Below are 12,318 nucleotides of genomic sequence, written 5' to 3' on the forward strand. Positions count from 1 at the left end.
ATAGGTTTGTGACAGAACAAGTGTAATAGGAGGTAGGCCAAGCATTGATGATTTGCGATAGTTTTAGGTCTAAAGGTGGTGATGAATTATATAGGTTTAAGTTATTGGAATTAAAACTAAAAGCGTTTCTATAGAAAATTGATAATAACATTTTGTGAATCTATTAGTAGAAGTGACTTTTTCTTTGCTTTCCAGGTTTTCGGGTGAGTTTGCTTTAACGAGTGATTGCGTCTTGGTTTAAAAAATTTTCAAGGTGAGAGTGCCTATTTGTCTGTTCAGCTAAGTGCCTTCTGTGTAAAGCTTGAGGAAGAATAAAACCAAACTGCCAGTCTGTTTCAGACTTAAATGAAAGTTTGTGTGAAGTTTCTTTAAAATATTTTGAAATAAGCTTTAGGTAGATCATTGGTCTTTTATGATAGCTTTGCTGCTAGAAGCAATTCTGCTTATACTGCCCAGTTACACTCTGCTATCCCACTTGGAAGCTATTTTTTTTTTAATTTGAATTAAATTAAAAAAAATAGTTTAGTTTAATTAAACTAAATGAAAAAATAGCTAGTATTTTAGTAACATAGTACTATAGTAACATCTTTAGACACTATTATAGTAGAGCTGTGAATTGCTGAAGTCTTTACTAAGGCAGTTAATTCTACAGAATCTGAGGATTCATTATATTTAAAAAGCACATTTAATCTTGTCTCAATTTTTGTCTGTTTTGGTGAGAGCATATGTTATTTTTCTGATGTTTAAACTTATTTCAGTTCTATTTTGTCCTCTAGCTCATGACTAATTTTTTTTCGTTCAGTGATTTTTTTAGAGTGAATGGTTCTTTACGTGTGTTACATTGGGCATTTCAGTGTTCATTGTATATGTTTGGACTTTTTTTTTTCCTAGACAATTGTGTAGTTTAGGCATGGTTTTTTGTTTTGCTTGAAGGTATGATGAATTATGATTGAGGTAAACCTTAATCTTGTATAAAACTGACGGTTTGATTTCATTTTCCATCCACATTAAATGAACGTTAGAGGAGTTACACCAAGCATAATACAGCATCTAATACAATTTTGTTAAATTGTCAAATTTTGGACTCTTTGCCCAGTAGTTTAAGACTGAATTGTTTTAAAACAAATTGAAACAGCTTACACAGATGTCTGGATATCATTTATTTGAGCTACTTTCAGCATGGTATGTTGGCATCATAATATACCAAGCATACTTGATAATGAGATTGATTTAGAATTTTTTTGTTCTTGTGTAATTTTGGTGATGGGAAATTTGGCAGAATTTCAGTTTCTCAGGAACAAGGTATTTTAAGTTGTGTTGTCTTGCCACTTTTACATGGTGTAGTTAACATCAGGAAAATTTGTTTTAACTACATGAATGAATGACAGGGTAGTGCTTACATAAGCAAAACTAAAATTTAGTGTTCAGATTCTTATAATTTAAAAGATTCTTTTTTTTTTTTCTTTTTTGTAGAGACAGAGTCTCACTTTATGGCCCTCGGTAGAGTGCCGTGGCCTCACACAGCTCACAGCAACCTCCAACTCCTGGGCTTAAGCGATTCTCTTGCCTCAGCCTCCCGAGTAGCTGGGACTACAGGCGCCCGCCACAATGCCCGGCTGCCGGGGCCGGGTTTGAACCCGCCACCCTCGGTATATGGGGCCGGCGCCTTACCGACTGAGCCAAAGGCACCGCCCAATTTAAAAGATTCTTATAATTTCTAATTTGTCTGGGTAACTTGCTTCTTGCAAATTACACGATAGGTCAGATAGACAACTACCTTGGTTGCATTTTGAAATCTCTTAGGGAGCTTTACAAAATTTGGGTCCATATCCCACCCCTAGAAATTAATCATTCAGTTGGTCTGGGATACACCTAGGTCAGCGCTCCATGGTGGTTGAGCCATTAGGGTCCTCTGACTTTGAACTATTTCACTCCTGTCAACTTCACATTCTTTTTTTTTTTGAGACAGAGTCTCAAGCTGTCGCCTGGGTAGAGCACCGTGGTGTCACTGCTCACAGCAACCTGAAATTCTTGGGCTTAAGTGATCCTCTTGCCTCAGCCTCCCATGTAGCTGGGACTATAGGCGCCCGCCATAACACCCAGCTATTTTTTGGTTGTAGTTGTCCTTGTTGTTTGGCGGGCCCGGGCTGGATTCGAACCTTCTAGCTCCAATGTATATGGCTGGCACCTTAGCCACTTGAGCTACAGGTGCGGAGCCCAACTTCACATTCTTTAATGCAGTGGTTTAATGCATGCAGAATGTAATCATCTCACTTGTCTAACTTACTGGGTCTTTTGAAGGTATTGCCACATTTGTTTGACTTTCAAGTCTATCTGTAGCCTTCTTTCTTCCTTTCTTCGTCACCCCTTCTTTTCATTTTTGATTCATTTGAACTGTTGGGTATCAAGTTTTAGGAAGCTGTATTTTCCGTGCTGAGAAGTTGGTATGACTGTTTTAAATAGGAAGTTGGTCTTCTTTTGAAGTATATTCTAAAATGCTTGCTTGTGCCCCTTTTAGATTAATGACTTTGTAATTGCTTAAATTAGCATCTAAACTCTCAACGGAATTGGTCTTAGGTAAATTTGCTTGGAACCATAAAATTTTTGAGCTATCAATTACTCGGCTGATTCACTGGTTTCTGAAGCAAGTTACATTGTTTAGCTTTTGCTGTTACTTATACACTCTATAATGCAGTTGCTCAAGTAGCCAAGCTACGTAGCACTTCTTGAGAGATCATAATTCTAGGACATGTTCAGTTCTACATTCAGTCACACTACCTGAAGTATTTCCCAAGTAAGTGCTAGTCTATAGTGGTTACATCTCTGTCTCTGGAAGAGCTGTTTAAAAATAACAGTACCTGGCTCAGTTGGTAAGGCGCCGGCCCCATATACCGAGGGTGATGGGTTCAAACCCAGCCCCAGCTGAACTGCAACCAAAAAATAGCTGGGCGTTGTGGTAGTCCCAGCTACTTGGGAGGCTGAGGCAAGAGAATCGCTTAAGCCCAGGAGTTGGCAGTTGCTGTGAGCTGTGTGATGCCATGGCACTCTACCGAGGGCCATAAAGTGAGACTCTGTCTCTACAAAAGAAAAAAAAAAATAACAGTACCTTAATAACTTGCCATCCAGTTACACACACACATACACACACACAGATTTAGAAAGGGAACAGAGTGAAAGGGAATCTGTATTGTTAATAATAACCTGATTCTAAAGAGTTGGTTATTTTAGCATGCTTATCTTTATTTGCTTTGTTTTAATATAGTACAGCGATCATCAATACATGGAGTAATTTGCTTAAAATCCCTCGAACCCTAATTTACATGTTTTGAATGTAAATCTAATTTATGATTTTTAAAAAGGACTACTTCTGAATATTTGTTTTTGTAGTAGGGTATGTTTTCTGTATTTTATTTATGTATATATTTTTGGTCATCTGTATGGGGAACGAACTGTTTTCTGTTTTTTAATATAGATGAATATATGCAATTAGGTCTTTTCCAAGTCACTGTATTTCTAAATATAAAACTAAAATTAAAGATATTTATCAGTGATCTTCATTGGTGAATTCTTAAACATACAATACCAATAGACGACCAGTTGTTGAAATAATTAAATCATCTGGCAAAAGGATGACTGAAAGTAACGTTTAATAGGGTATGCTAAACCAGGAATCATTGTAAACACACTAGATGCCTCTGTGTCGTAGATATCCCCTACTAAAACTAGTTGAAGAAAGAATAGTATGTGTATAGATGTGAAATGAAGTAGCTGGCTAATTATAAAGAAAAATGACACAACTTCTTTCTACTTAGTCTTTTTAATCAGTTGCATATATTTGTAGTATTTAATTTGTTTCACAAATTTTTGTAAAGTGAAGCTTGTAGACTAAATCAGTGCCTTGTAAAACTGTCAATACCTTAGACTCCTACAATGCTCTTTAAAGTAGGTCCCTATGCTTGATATCTATTTAGTGGAGATGGGCTAATCTGCAGGAGATTCTGATATAGCCTCTTTTGAGAGAATAATCTAGATGACTTGATAGTCGTCTTCATTTAAAAGTTTTATGAAATGTAGTTATCAGTTATTGAAATTCAGCGTAGTTTCCAGTCTTTTAAAACAGTGGTTCCTAAAGTAGGGAACAGTACCTTCTGGCACCTTAGCATGACTCAAGGCAGTTAGACCAAATCATGAGCGTTCTTACTGTGTTCTTTACATCCAAACACATGTTAAGCATTTGAAAAAATGCCAATTTCACTTAAGAACACCCTTGGTGAAGCAGTAAAATGTTTTATTCTTTAAAATCTCTATCCTGACATGCGTATCTTTTAAATATTCAGTGTGATTAAATGGGAAGAGTGTATAAAGCATTTCTCCACATTAAAGTACAAAAGTTCTTTTCTAGGAAAAGTGCTGTGAGATTGACTTATGAGCTGAATTGGCTGCTTTTTAAATGGAGCACCATTTTTATTTTTACTTAACGGAATGACTGATAGAAAAACTATGGTTATTTAGACTTGTGTCTTTGGCAGATACTTCCTTGAAAATGAATGAAGTGAGCTGGCCACTTCAAGGAAAACATTTGTTGCCAGTGATAAAATCTTTTAATTGAAAATTAGTTTTTTGGGGCGGTGCCTGTGGCTCAGTCAGTAAGGCGCCGGCCCCATATACCAAGAGTGGTGGGTTCAAACCCGGCCCTGGCCAAACTGCAACCAAAAAATAGCCGGGCATTGTGGCGGGCGCCTGTAGTCCCAGCTGCTCGGGAGCCTGAGGCAAGAGAATCGCTTAAGCCCAGGAGTTGGAGGTTGCTGTGAGCTGTTTGAGGCCACGCACTCTACCGAGGGCCATAAAGTGAGACTCTGTCTCTACAAAAAAAAAAAAAAGAAAGAAAATTAGTTTTCTGGAAAACTTGTATCTGTTGCTATGAATTTGCCAGTTTCCTAATACTTAATTTCTGATGAAATTATTAGTGATACTAAGGGATGTATTATAATTTTAAATAAAAAACGATATAAGGAAATATGTCAACATATGGTATATCTGTATAACTTATTAAAACAATATTTTCCGAAATGACCAATTCATGATCTTACAAAATTATGTATGGGTAGGAGATCCATTCAAAGTACAAGTTAAATCAATGAATTTTTATGTAACAGAGCCAAAAGTTGTTAATTGATAGGGTTTAGATTCCACATTGCAACCAACTTTTGAGAATTGCTACTTGGGCAGCGCCTGTGGCTCAGTGAGCAGGGCGCCGGCCCCATATACCGAGGGTGGCGGGTTCAAACCCAGCCCCGGCCAAACTGCAACAAAAAAATAGCCGGGCATTGTGGCGGGTGCCTGTAGTCCCAGCTGCTCGGGAGGCTGAGGCAAGAGAATCACGTAAGCCCAAGAGTTAGAGGTTGCTGTGAGCTGAGTGACGCCACGGCACTCTACCCAAGGGCGGTACAGTGAGACTCTGTCTCTACAAAAAAAAAAAAAAGAATTGCCACTTGTTGAGTTTTGGTGATGATTAAAAAATGAATATCTGTTGTCATTTGAAAAGGGTATTAAAATACTTCTTCCTTCCAATTGTATCTCTGTGTGAGGCACATTTTCTTCATGTACTTCAACCAAAACAACATATCACAATAGATCGAATGTGGTAGCAGACAAGAGAGTCCAGCTGCAAAGATGTAAAACAGTTTCACTCTGATTCCTAACTTTTTTGTTTTGGAAATTAAAATGTATGTTTTTCTTTTTTTCTTTTTTTTTTTTGTAGAGACAGAGTCTCACTTTACCACCCTTGGTAGAGTGCCATGGCATCACACGGCTCACAGCAACCTCCAGCTCTTGGGCTTACATGATTCTCTTGCCTCAGCCTCCCGAGTAGCTGGGACCACAGGCGCCTGCCACAACGCCCGGCTATTTTTTTGTTGCAGTTTGGCCGGGGCTGGGCTTGAACCCACCACCCTCAGTATATGAGGCCGGTGCCCTGCTCACTGAGCCACAGGCACCGCCCAAAATGTATGTTTTTCATAAAAGGTATCATTTATAGTAACATGTAATGGCTTTATTATTTTAAATGAATTAATATCTAAAATTTTGTTAGTTTTAATTTATAATGTAAATGTTGATAGATATAGCACACATAAACCAAAGCTGTTTAGCAACTTCAGTAATTAAGACTGTAAATTGAATCCTGAGATCAGAGAGTTTGATTAGCTGCTGTTTTATTTATTTAAGACAGTCCCCTTCTGTCACCCAGGCTAGAGTGCATTGCAACCTCAAATTCCTGGACTCATGGGAATCTTCCTACTTTAGCGTCTTGAGTAGCTGAGACTACAGGTGCGCACCAAAGTGCCTGGCTAATTTTTTCTACTTTTAGTAGAGACAGGGTCTTGTTCTTGCTCAAGCTGTTCTTGAACTCCTGAGCTCAAGTGATCCTCTGCTCTCAGCCTTCTAGAGTGGTAGGATTATAGTGTGAGCCACCTAACCCTGTCTGACAGCTGGTATTTTAAAGTAACTAGTTCACTGGGGTGTGGTTAATCCCAGAGATTTGGAAGGCTGAGACAGGTGGATCCCTTGATCCCAGGAGTTTGAGACCTGCCTAGGCAACATAGTAAGACTTTATCTCTGTTTTTTAAGAACATAACTAGTTATTTGTATTATTGATTACTGGTTGGTTCCATTATTTATGTGGTTTATACTAAATTGCTTCTAGTTCTGAAGATGCTAATAATACAATTTTTGTTCAGTTATTATGTATTAGGGAATACGTGGCAGTCAAAGGGGGGAGGAATTCATTGGCTTGGTCTGGAGATAGACCTGCCTTCAGGGTGTAATCCAGTATCTCCAGAACTATGTCTCTTGGCTTTGCTTTCCTTTCTGTTTAATTCTTAGGTTAGTTTCCAGGCTAACTACTTCAAACTTCAAGTCAGCATAAAGAGGACTTTAAACAAATTTTACCTGTATAGTTGCATCAGAAGTCATTAGCTTGTATAGGATTCTTTTCTGAAACAACTGTGTGGCCAGTGGGTGGCTCTGGTTAGGCTGAGCCCAGATGGAGAGACTGTTCTTAGAAAATGAGACTTCTATTACAGAAGCAGAAATATATGCCGTTGTACAATACAGATGTCACCTGCTGTATTTTGTTGTTTCTTCTATCAATCTGTATTCATCCAGAAAATGTTAATTTAGAAGTAAGATTATGTAAAGTAAAGCTGGTATACCAAAATAACATTTAAATTTAAGACCTATGGGCAAGCAAGAAGTATACCTATCAATTTGTTCCTTGTAGGTCATCTTAAAACTTAACGAAAAAACATTCTTTTTGTTGATTTGGTTGCATTGTTAAATCCTTGCACTCTTGGAAGTTCTGGTGCAGTGCCCTTCAGTTTGAGGAGCTGTCAGCTTGAAGTCTGTTTTGTCTTAACGTGTGCTAAAGGCCTGTATTAAGGTGGAACACCTGATAAGCCTATGCTTAGAATTTTTTCTTAGTGTTATTTTACCAGGCCAGGTTTTTTTCCCCTTACCTGGTTAAACGTGAGCATTTTTCCTCACATATTTCCATACTAGCAAGTTTACTGATTACTGATCAAAACACTTAAAACTTCCAGAAAATCTATGTTTGGCAGTCACAATATAGTAATTCAAAAGAAAACTAACGTCTGAGGACTAAAAAATGTCAACACTCATTAACTAAAATCTATGAATTTACATGACAGTCTCTCAGGCCCATCTAATTTTAGAGAGTATCTTAATTAGTTTGGTTATCTGGCTTTAGAGTCCATTGGTTGTTATATCTGTGGTCAACATCAGGTGACAGCTTTTGATTAATAGCAAGGCTGGAGGAAAAAACACAGTAGGTAGATACAAGAACAAACCTCTGTCCCTTTTGCTGACTCTTTACTTCCCATTACTTTTTACTTGACTTCATCTAATACCTGTATATGTGGGTGACTTTTTTTTTTTCAGGTTAATATGCAGGTGTATGCTAAAGAAAAGTGACTTTCGAATAGGTCTAACTTCTCTGCTAAGCTCTTCAAACTCAGTATATCTAAAACTGAATTTGTTATATATCCTCTGTTAAGTCTTATTCTTTCTTTGTCATTCAATTAGCTGTCTAGGAAATGGGTCAATTTTTGAATATCCCCTTTTTTTATCCTTCATATTTAGTTGGTTAATGAGTCTAGTCTGTTCTACCTAGAGCAGCAGTTCTCAACCTATGTGTCGCGACCCCTTTGTAACAATAAAAATATATCGTAGTATTAGGAAGGTTGAGAATCACTGACCTAGAGAAACCCCCTGGGTTTCCATTGCTCATGTTCCTAATCTAGGATCTTATCACTTTTCTGACCATTGTCTCCTAACTGGTTTTCTGTTTCCTTTTCCAGAGCTGTTCTCCATGCTCTCACTAAAGTTTTCTTTCTAATACAAATCTAATGCTGTTAGTTCTCTTTCCTACCATGAACCTACTCTACACAAAACATCTTTCTTATAGCTCTTTGCTTTTTCCTGCAGCCTGGCAAATTTTGGTTCACATGTGGTAGTCGTTAGTACTATTCTACCAGTATTCTGATGGCCTTCTTCTGGCACATGGTAGTATTGCATTTCTTTGCCTCCCTTGTCCCTCCCTTAAAATTAGTTTCTCACCCTTGGCATTGTTGACATTTTGGGCTGGGTAACCTTTTGTTGGCAGGGGAGGGGGGCAGTCCTGTGGCTTACAGGACATTTAGCAGTGGCCCTGGCTTTTGCCCCCTTGATGCCTACTAGTACTCTGACCCCCAGAGTACTAGTTCCCAAATGTGACCATCAAAAATGTCTCCAGACATTGCCAAATGTCCCTTGAGGAACGGAGTTGCTCCTTGTTGAGAACGTCCTGGCGTGGCTGTATGATTTCAGCCAATCAAATGTGAGCAGGAGCGATAGCCTTTAAAATACAGTGCACATGAGTTTCCTGTCTCTTCCCTTGCCATTTAAGGCCATGTGTAGAGATGAAGCCTTTGTCACCTTGATCCCTGAGAGATGATAGTGAGGAGTGTCCCCAGTTGATCTCTGATGAACATGTAGTATAATCAGAAAACAAACTTGTTTGAAGCTATTGATATTTGGGGAGTTTATTGTCAATGCATCATACATAGCCTAGCTGATCCTGATGTATCATGGCAAGACATAGCTTACCTACAAACTTTCCATGCTCCCTCGTTCATAGTCCCAAATCACTTTATTCCTACCTCTTTTAGCATTTATTACTTAGTGTAATAATATGTTTGAGTCTTCCAGATCAGTAGTTCTCAATGGAGTAAGTACTGCTTCCCTTGGAAAGCTGTGCCTCATACCAGCAGTTTTAGAACTCTTTTTTCTGGAATTACCATCAGAGCTGTCATCATATGGCACACAAAACATGCAACCGCAATGAACACCACTCAGCAAGACACTGCCACTCATTGACATGAGACACCGAGACACTGACAGACCAATGTTATGAAACCTTACTAAGTTGTCTGTACAGTGCTGCCAATGTAAGCGAATGGTGGCACGTTCATGAACTTAATTGTCAGACCTCATAGGATGATAGTAGGTCTGATGGTCATTCCGGGAAAAGAATTCCAAAATTACTTTGAAGGGTAGACTAGGTGTCAGCATAGCTGAAAGGTGACCATGGTGATATTCAGTAATGAGGTGTGTATGTAGCACTCTTTCTAGGATGAGTTCCAAACTTAATTGTCAGACCTTGTAATGAGCTTAATGTATATTCGCTTTCCAGGAATTAAATTTCTCCCAATTTATTTTATTTTATTGAGACAGAGCCTCAAGTTGTCACTCTGGGTAGAGTGGTATAGCGTCACAGCTCATAGCAACCTCCAACTCCTGGGCTTAAGTGATTCTCTTGCCTCAGCCTCCCAAGTAGCTGGGACTACAGGCACCCGCCACAACGCCTGGCTATTTTTTGGTTGTAGTTGTCATTGTTGTTTGGCGGCCCGGGCTGGATTGAACCTGCCAGCTCTGGTGTATGTGGCTGGTGCCCTAGCCGCTTGAGCTACAGGCTCTGAGCCCCAATTAATTTTTTTAATTGAAGTTATTTTGTTTGGAACTTCAGCAAGAGTTCACCATTTGAGAAAAATCCACGTTAACAGCTGCAGTGCCATTGTGTTAGTTGAGTTGCTAATGCGATAAGGGCCTGTAAGTGCAGCATCTAACTTCTTTATTTATGCATTCTAAGGTAGTTGGTATATTTGAGCATTTATATATCGAAATACACATTTTATTATTATATATTAATCTTTTCTTCCTTTTTGTTGCTGTTAGGGCATTGTTAAATTTTTTAAAATATATGTAAGTAAATTAGAATTTTGTTTTGGCATAGTTACGGAGGGGATGTTAATTGCTGGGAAAAATGAAATGTTCGTTGGAGAGAGTTGAGATCCACTTTCTGATTATGTGCTATTTGTCTTTGTATCTGTAGTGCCTCATACGTGATACATACAGTGTTTCGTGAGTTGATCAGTTTGTGGTTCCCAAATTATTTTTATGTGTATTGTTGCATTTAATTACCACAGTAAGTTTTTAAAGGTGTCAGGGCAGATAATGTTCCCATTTTATGGAAGAGAGAACTGAAAAAGATGTTATTTAACGTGTTTAATCATGCTGCTAGAACATTAATTAGAATATGTAATTTTAGTAATAACTAGTATTATGCACTTGTCTACCATACTTCCATAATCTCCAGTCATTTAATGTAGGACATCTAGTCATCCCTGCTGGTATAATTTTTTTTTTTTTTATACCTGGAACTTTTAATTATGTTTCAGGCATTTGTGGTCAGACTAGGAATACAACAAAGATGGATGAGAAAGCTGTGTTTAAGAAAGCAAGCTCATTTTCTTTCATATAATTAAAACAACCTTTAAGATGCTATTAGACCCCTAAATAGCATGAATTTTAGAAGTGATGACATCTGATGGTGAGATTGTGGTGAAATAGTTACATTGTAAATTGATACACATTTTTTGGAACATAATACCAGAAAATGAGTTCATTAAAAGTATTCTTACTCATCGAAATTTATTTTAAGAAAATTCCAGAGACTAAAAAGCGCTAGTTAATCCACAAACACTTTCTTGGTGTATGTCAGGAACTGTGCAAGTGCTGGCAATTGCTGAGATTAAAAAGTAATGCAGTTTTCTGGGCAATGCCTGTGGCTCCGTGGGTAGGGCACTGGCCCCATATACCAAGGGTGGCGGGTTCAAATCCAGCCCCAGCCAAACTGCAACAAAAAAATAGCCAGGCATTGTGGCGGGCGCCTGTAGTCCCAGCTACTCGGGAGGCTGAGGCGAGAGAATCGCCTAAGCCCAGGAGTTGAAGGTTGTTGTGAGCTGTGACGCCACGGCATTATACCAAGGGTGATAAAGTGAGACCCTGTCTTTACAAAAAAAAAAAAATAATAATAATAATGCTGTTTTCTTTAACTTCTAGATTTGTGGCAACAATGTGTGACAAATAGGTAATCAGATAACTATAATGTAATGTGTTAAATTGTAATAGAGTTGTGTTTTACATTTGAGGGAGGGCACCTAGTAACATACCATGGAAGCAGCTCTTGGGGATTGAGGGGAGATGAGACAGTGTGTTAGGGAGAACTTTTGGAGAAATTGAGACCCTTAAGGTACACTTTGAAGGATGGCTTACTGAGTAGATAAAATGGGTCTGGATGTTTTAGTAAATAAAAGCAATAGGAGCAAGCATCTGAAAGCACATACAGAAATGTGTGCATTGGACTACATGGAGCACTTACCTGTCCTAAAAGTCGAACATATAATGGTGAATAGGACAACTACAGCCCCTGCCTTCTAGAGCTTTCCGTGTAGAAATTAAAATTTTGTGAGGCTGGCATTCAGAGATTTTAAACTGGTAGTTCTTGTGGGTCAGTTTTGAATTAGTGTTGTGTTTGACGTGCACATTGGTTTCTCTTGGTCCCTTTCCTTTCTTTCTTTCTTTAGCCCATAAATAATCACCAACACTCAAAAATGCGATTTCATATTCCATTGAGTATTTTCTCTTCAAATTGAAGATCTGGCAGCAGTGAGCCAACATTCTCAAATGCCACTTTTGGAAGTAAGTAGTGGTATGCATTAGATGGGCATGCACTTGTTCCACATTACCTTTCTTTACACTTGACACATTTTGTTCATTTATATAATTGCCTCCTATATGCCTTTGAGTTGTGAGTACTGGATCAGTGGTTTTCTTCTTTCCCAACCCTCCTATATTTTCTTTGACAAATTTTAATAGGAGAAAATGCAGAAAAATGGATAATGTGTTTTAGGAAAATCATCT

General features: G+C 38.3%; 1 protein-coding gene across 6 annotated transcripts in view; it reads left to right on the forward strand.

Moving 5' to 3' along the window:
* SMAD4 (SMAD family member 4) overlaps nucleotides 1-12,318 on the forward strand; it is a 61,472-nt gene that overhangs the window by 1,715 nt on the left and 47,439 nt on the right. The window contains exon 2 of one of the 6 annotated variants that reach the window (XM_053572046.1): nucleotides 196-253. The exons of the other annotated variants lie outside the window; for them this stretch is intronic. The gene's annotated coding sequence lies outside the window, so the exon portion shown is untranslated. The remainder of the gene's footprint in view (nucleotides 1-195; nucleotides 254-12,318) is intronic. 6 annotated transcript variants of the gene reach the window in all.

This window comes from Nycticebus coucang, chromosome 19 (assembly GCF_027406575.1).
Source record: "Nycticebus coucang isolate mNycCou1 chromosome 19, mNycCou1.pri, whole genome shotgun sequence".
Taxonomy (NCBI): Eukaryota; Metazoa; Chordata; class Mammalia; order Primates; family Lorisidae; genus Nycticebus; species Nycticebus coucang.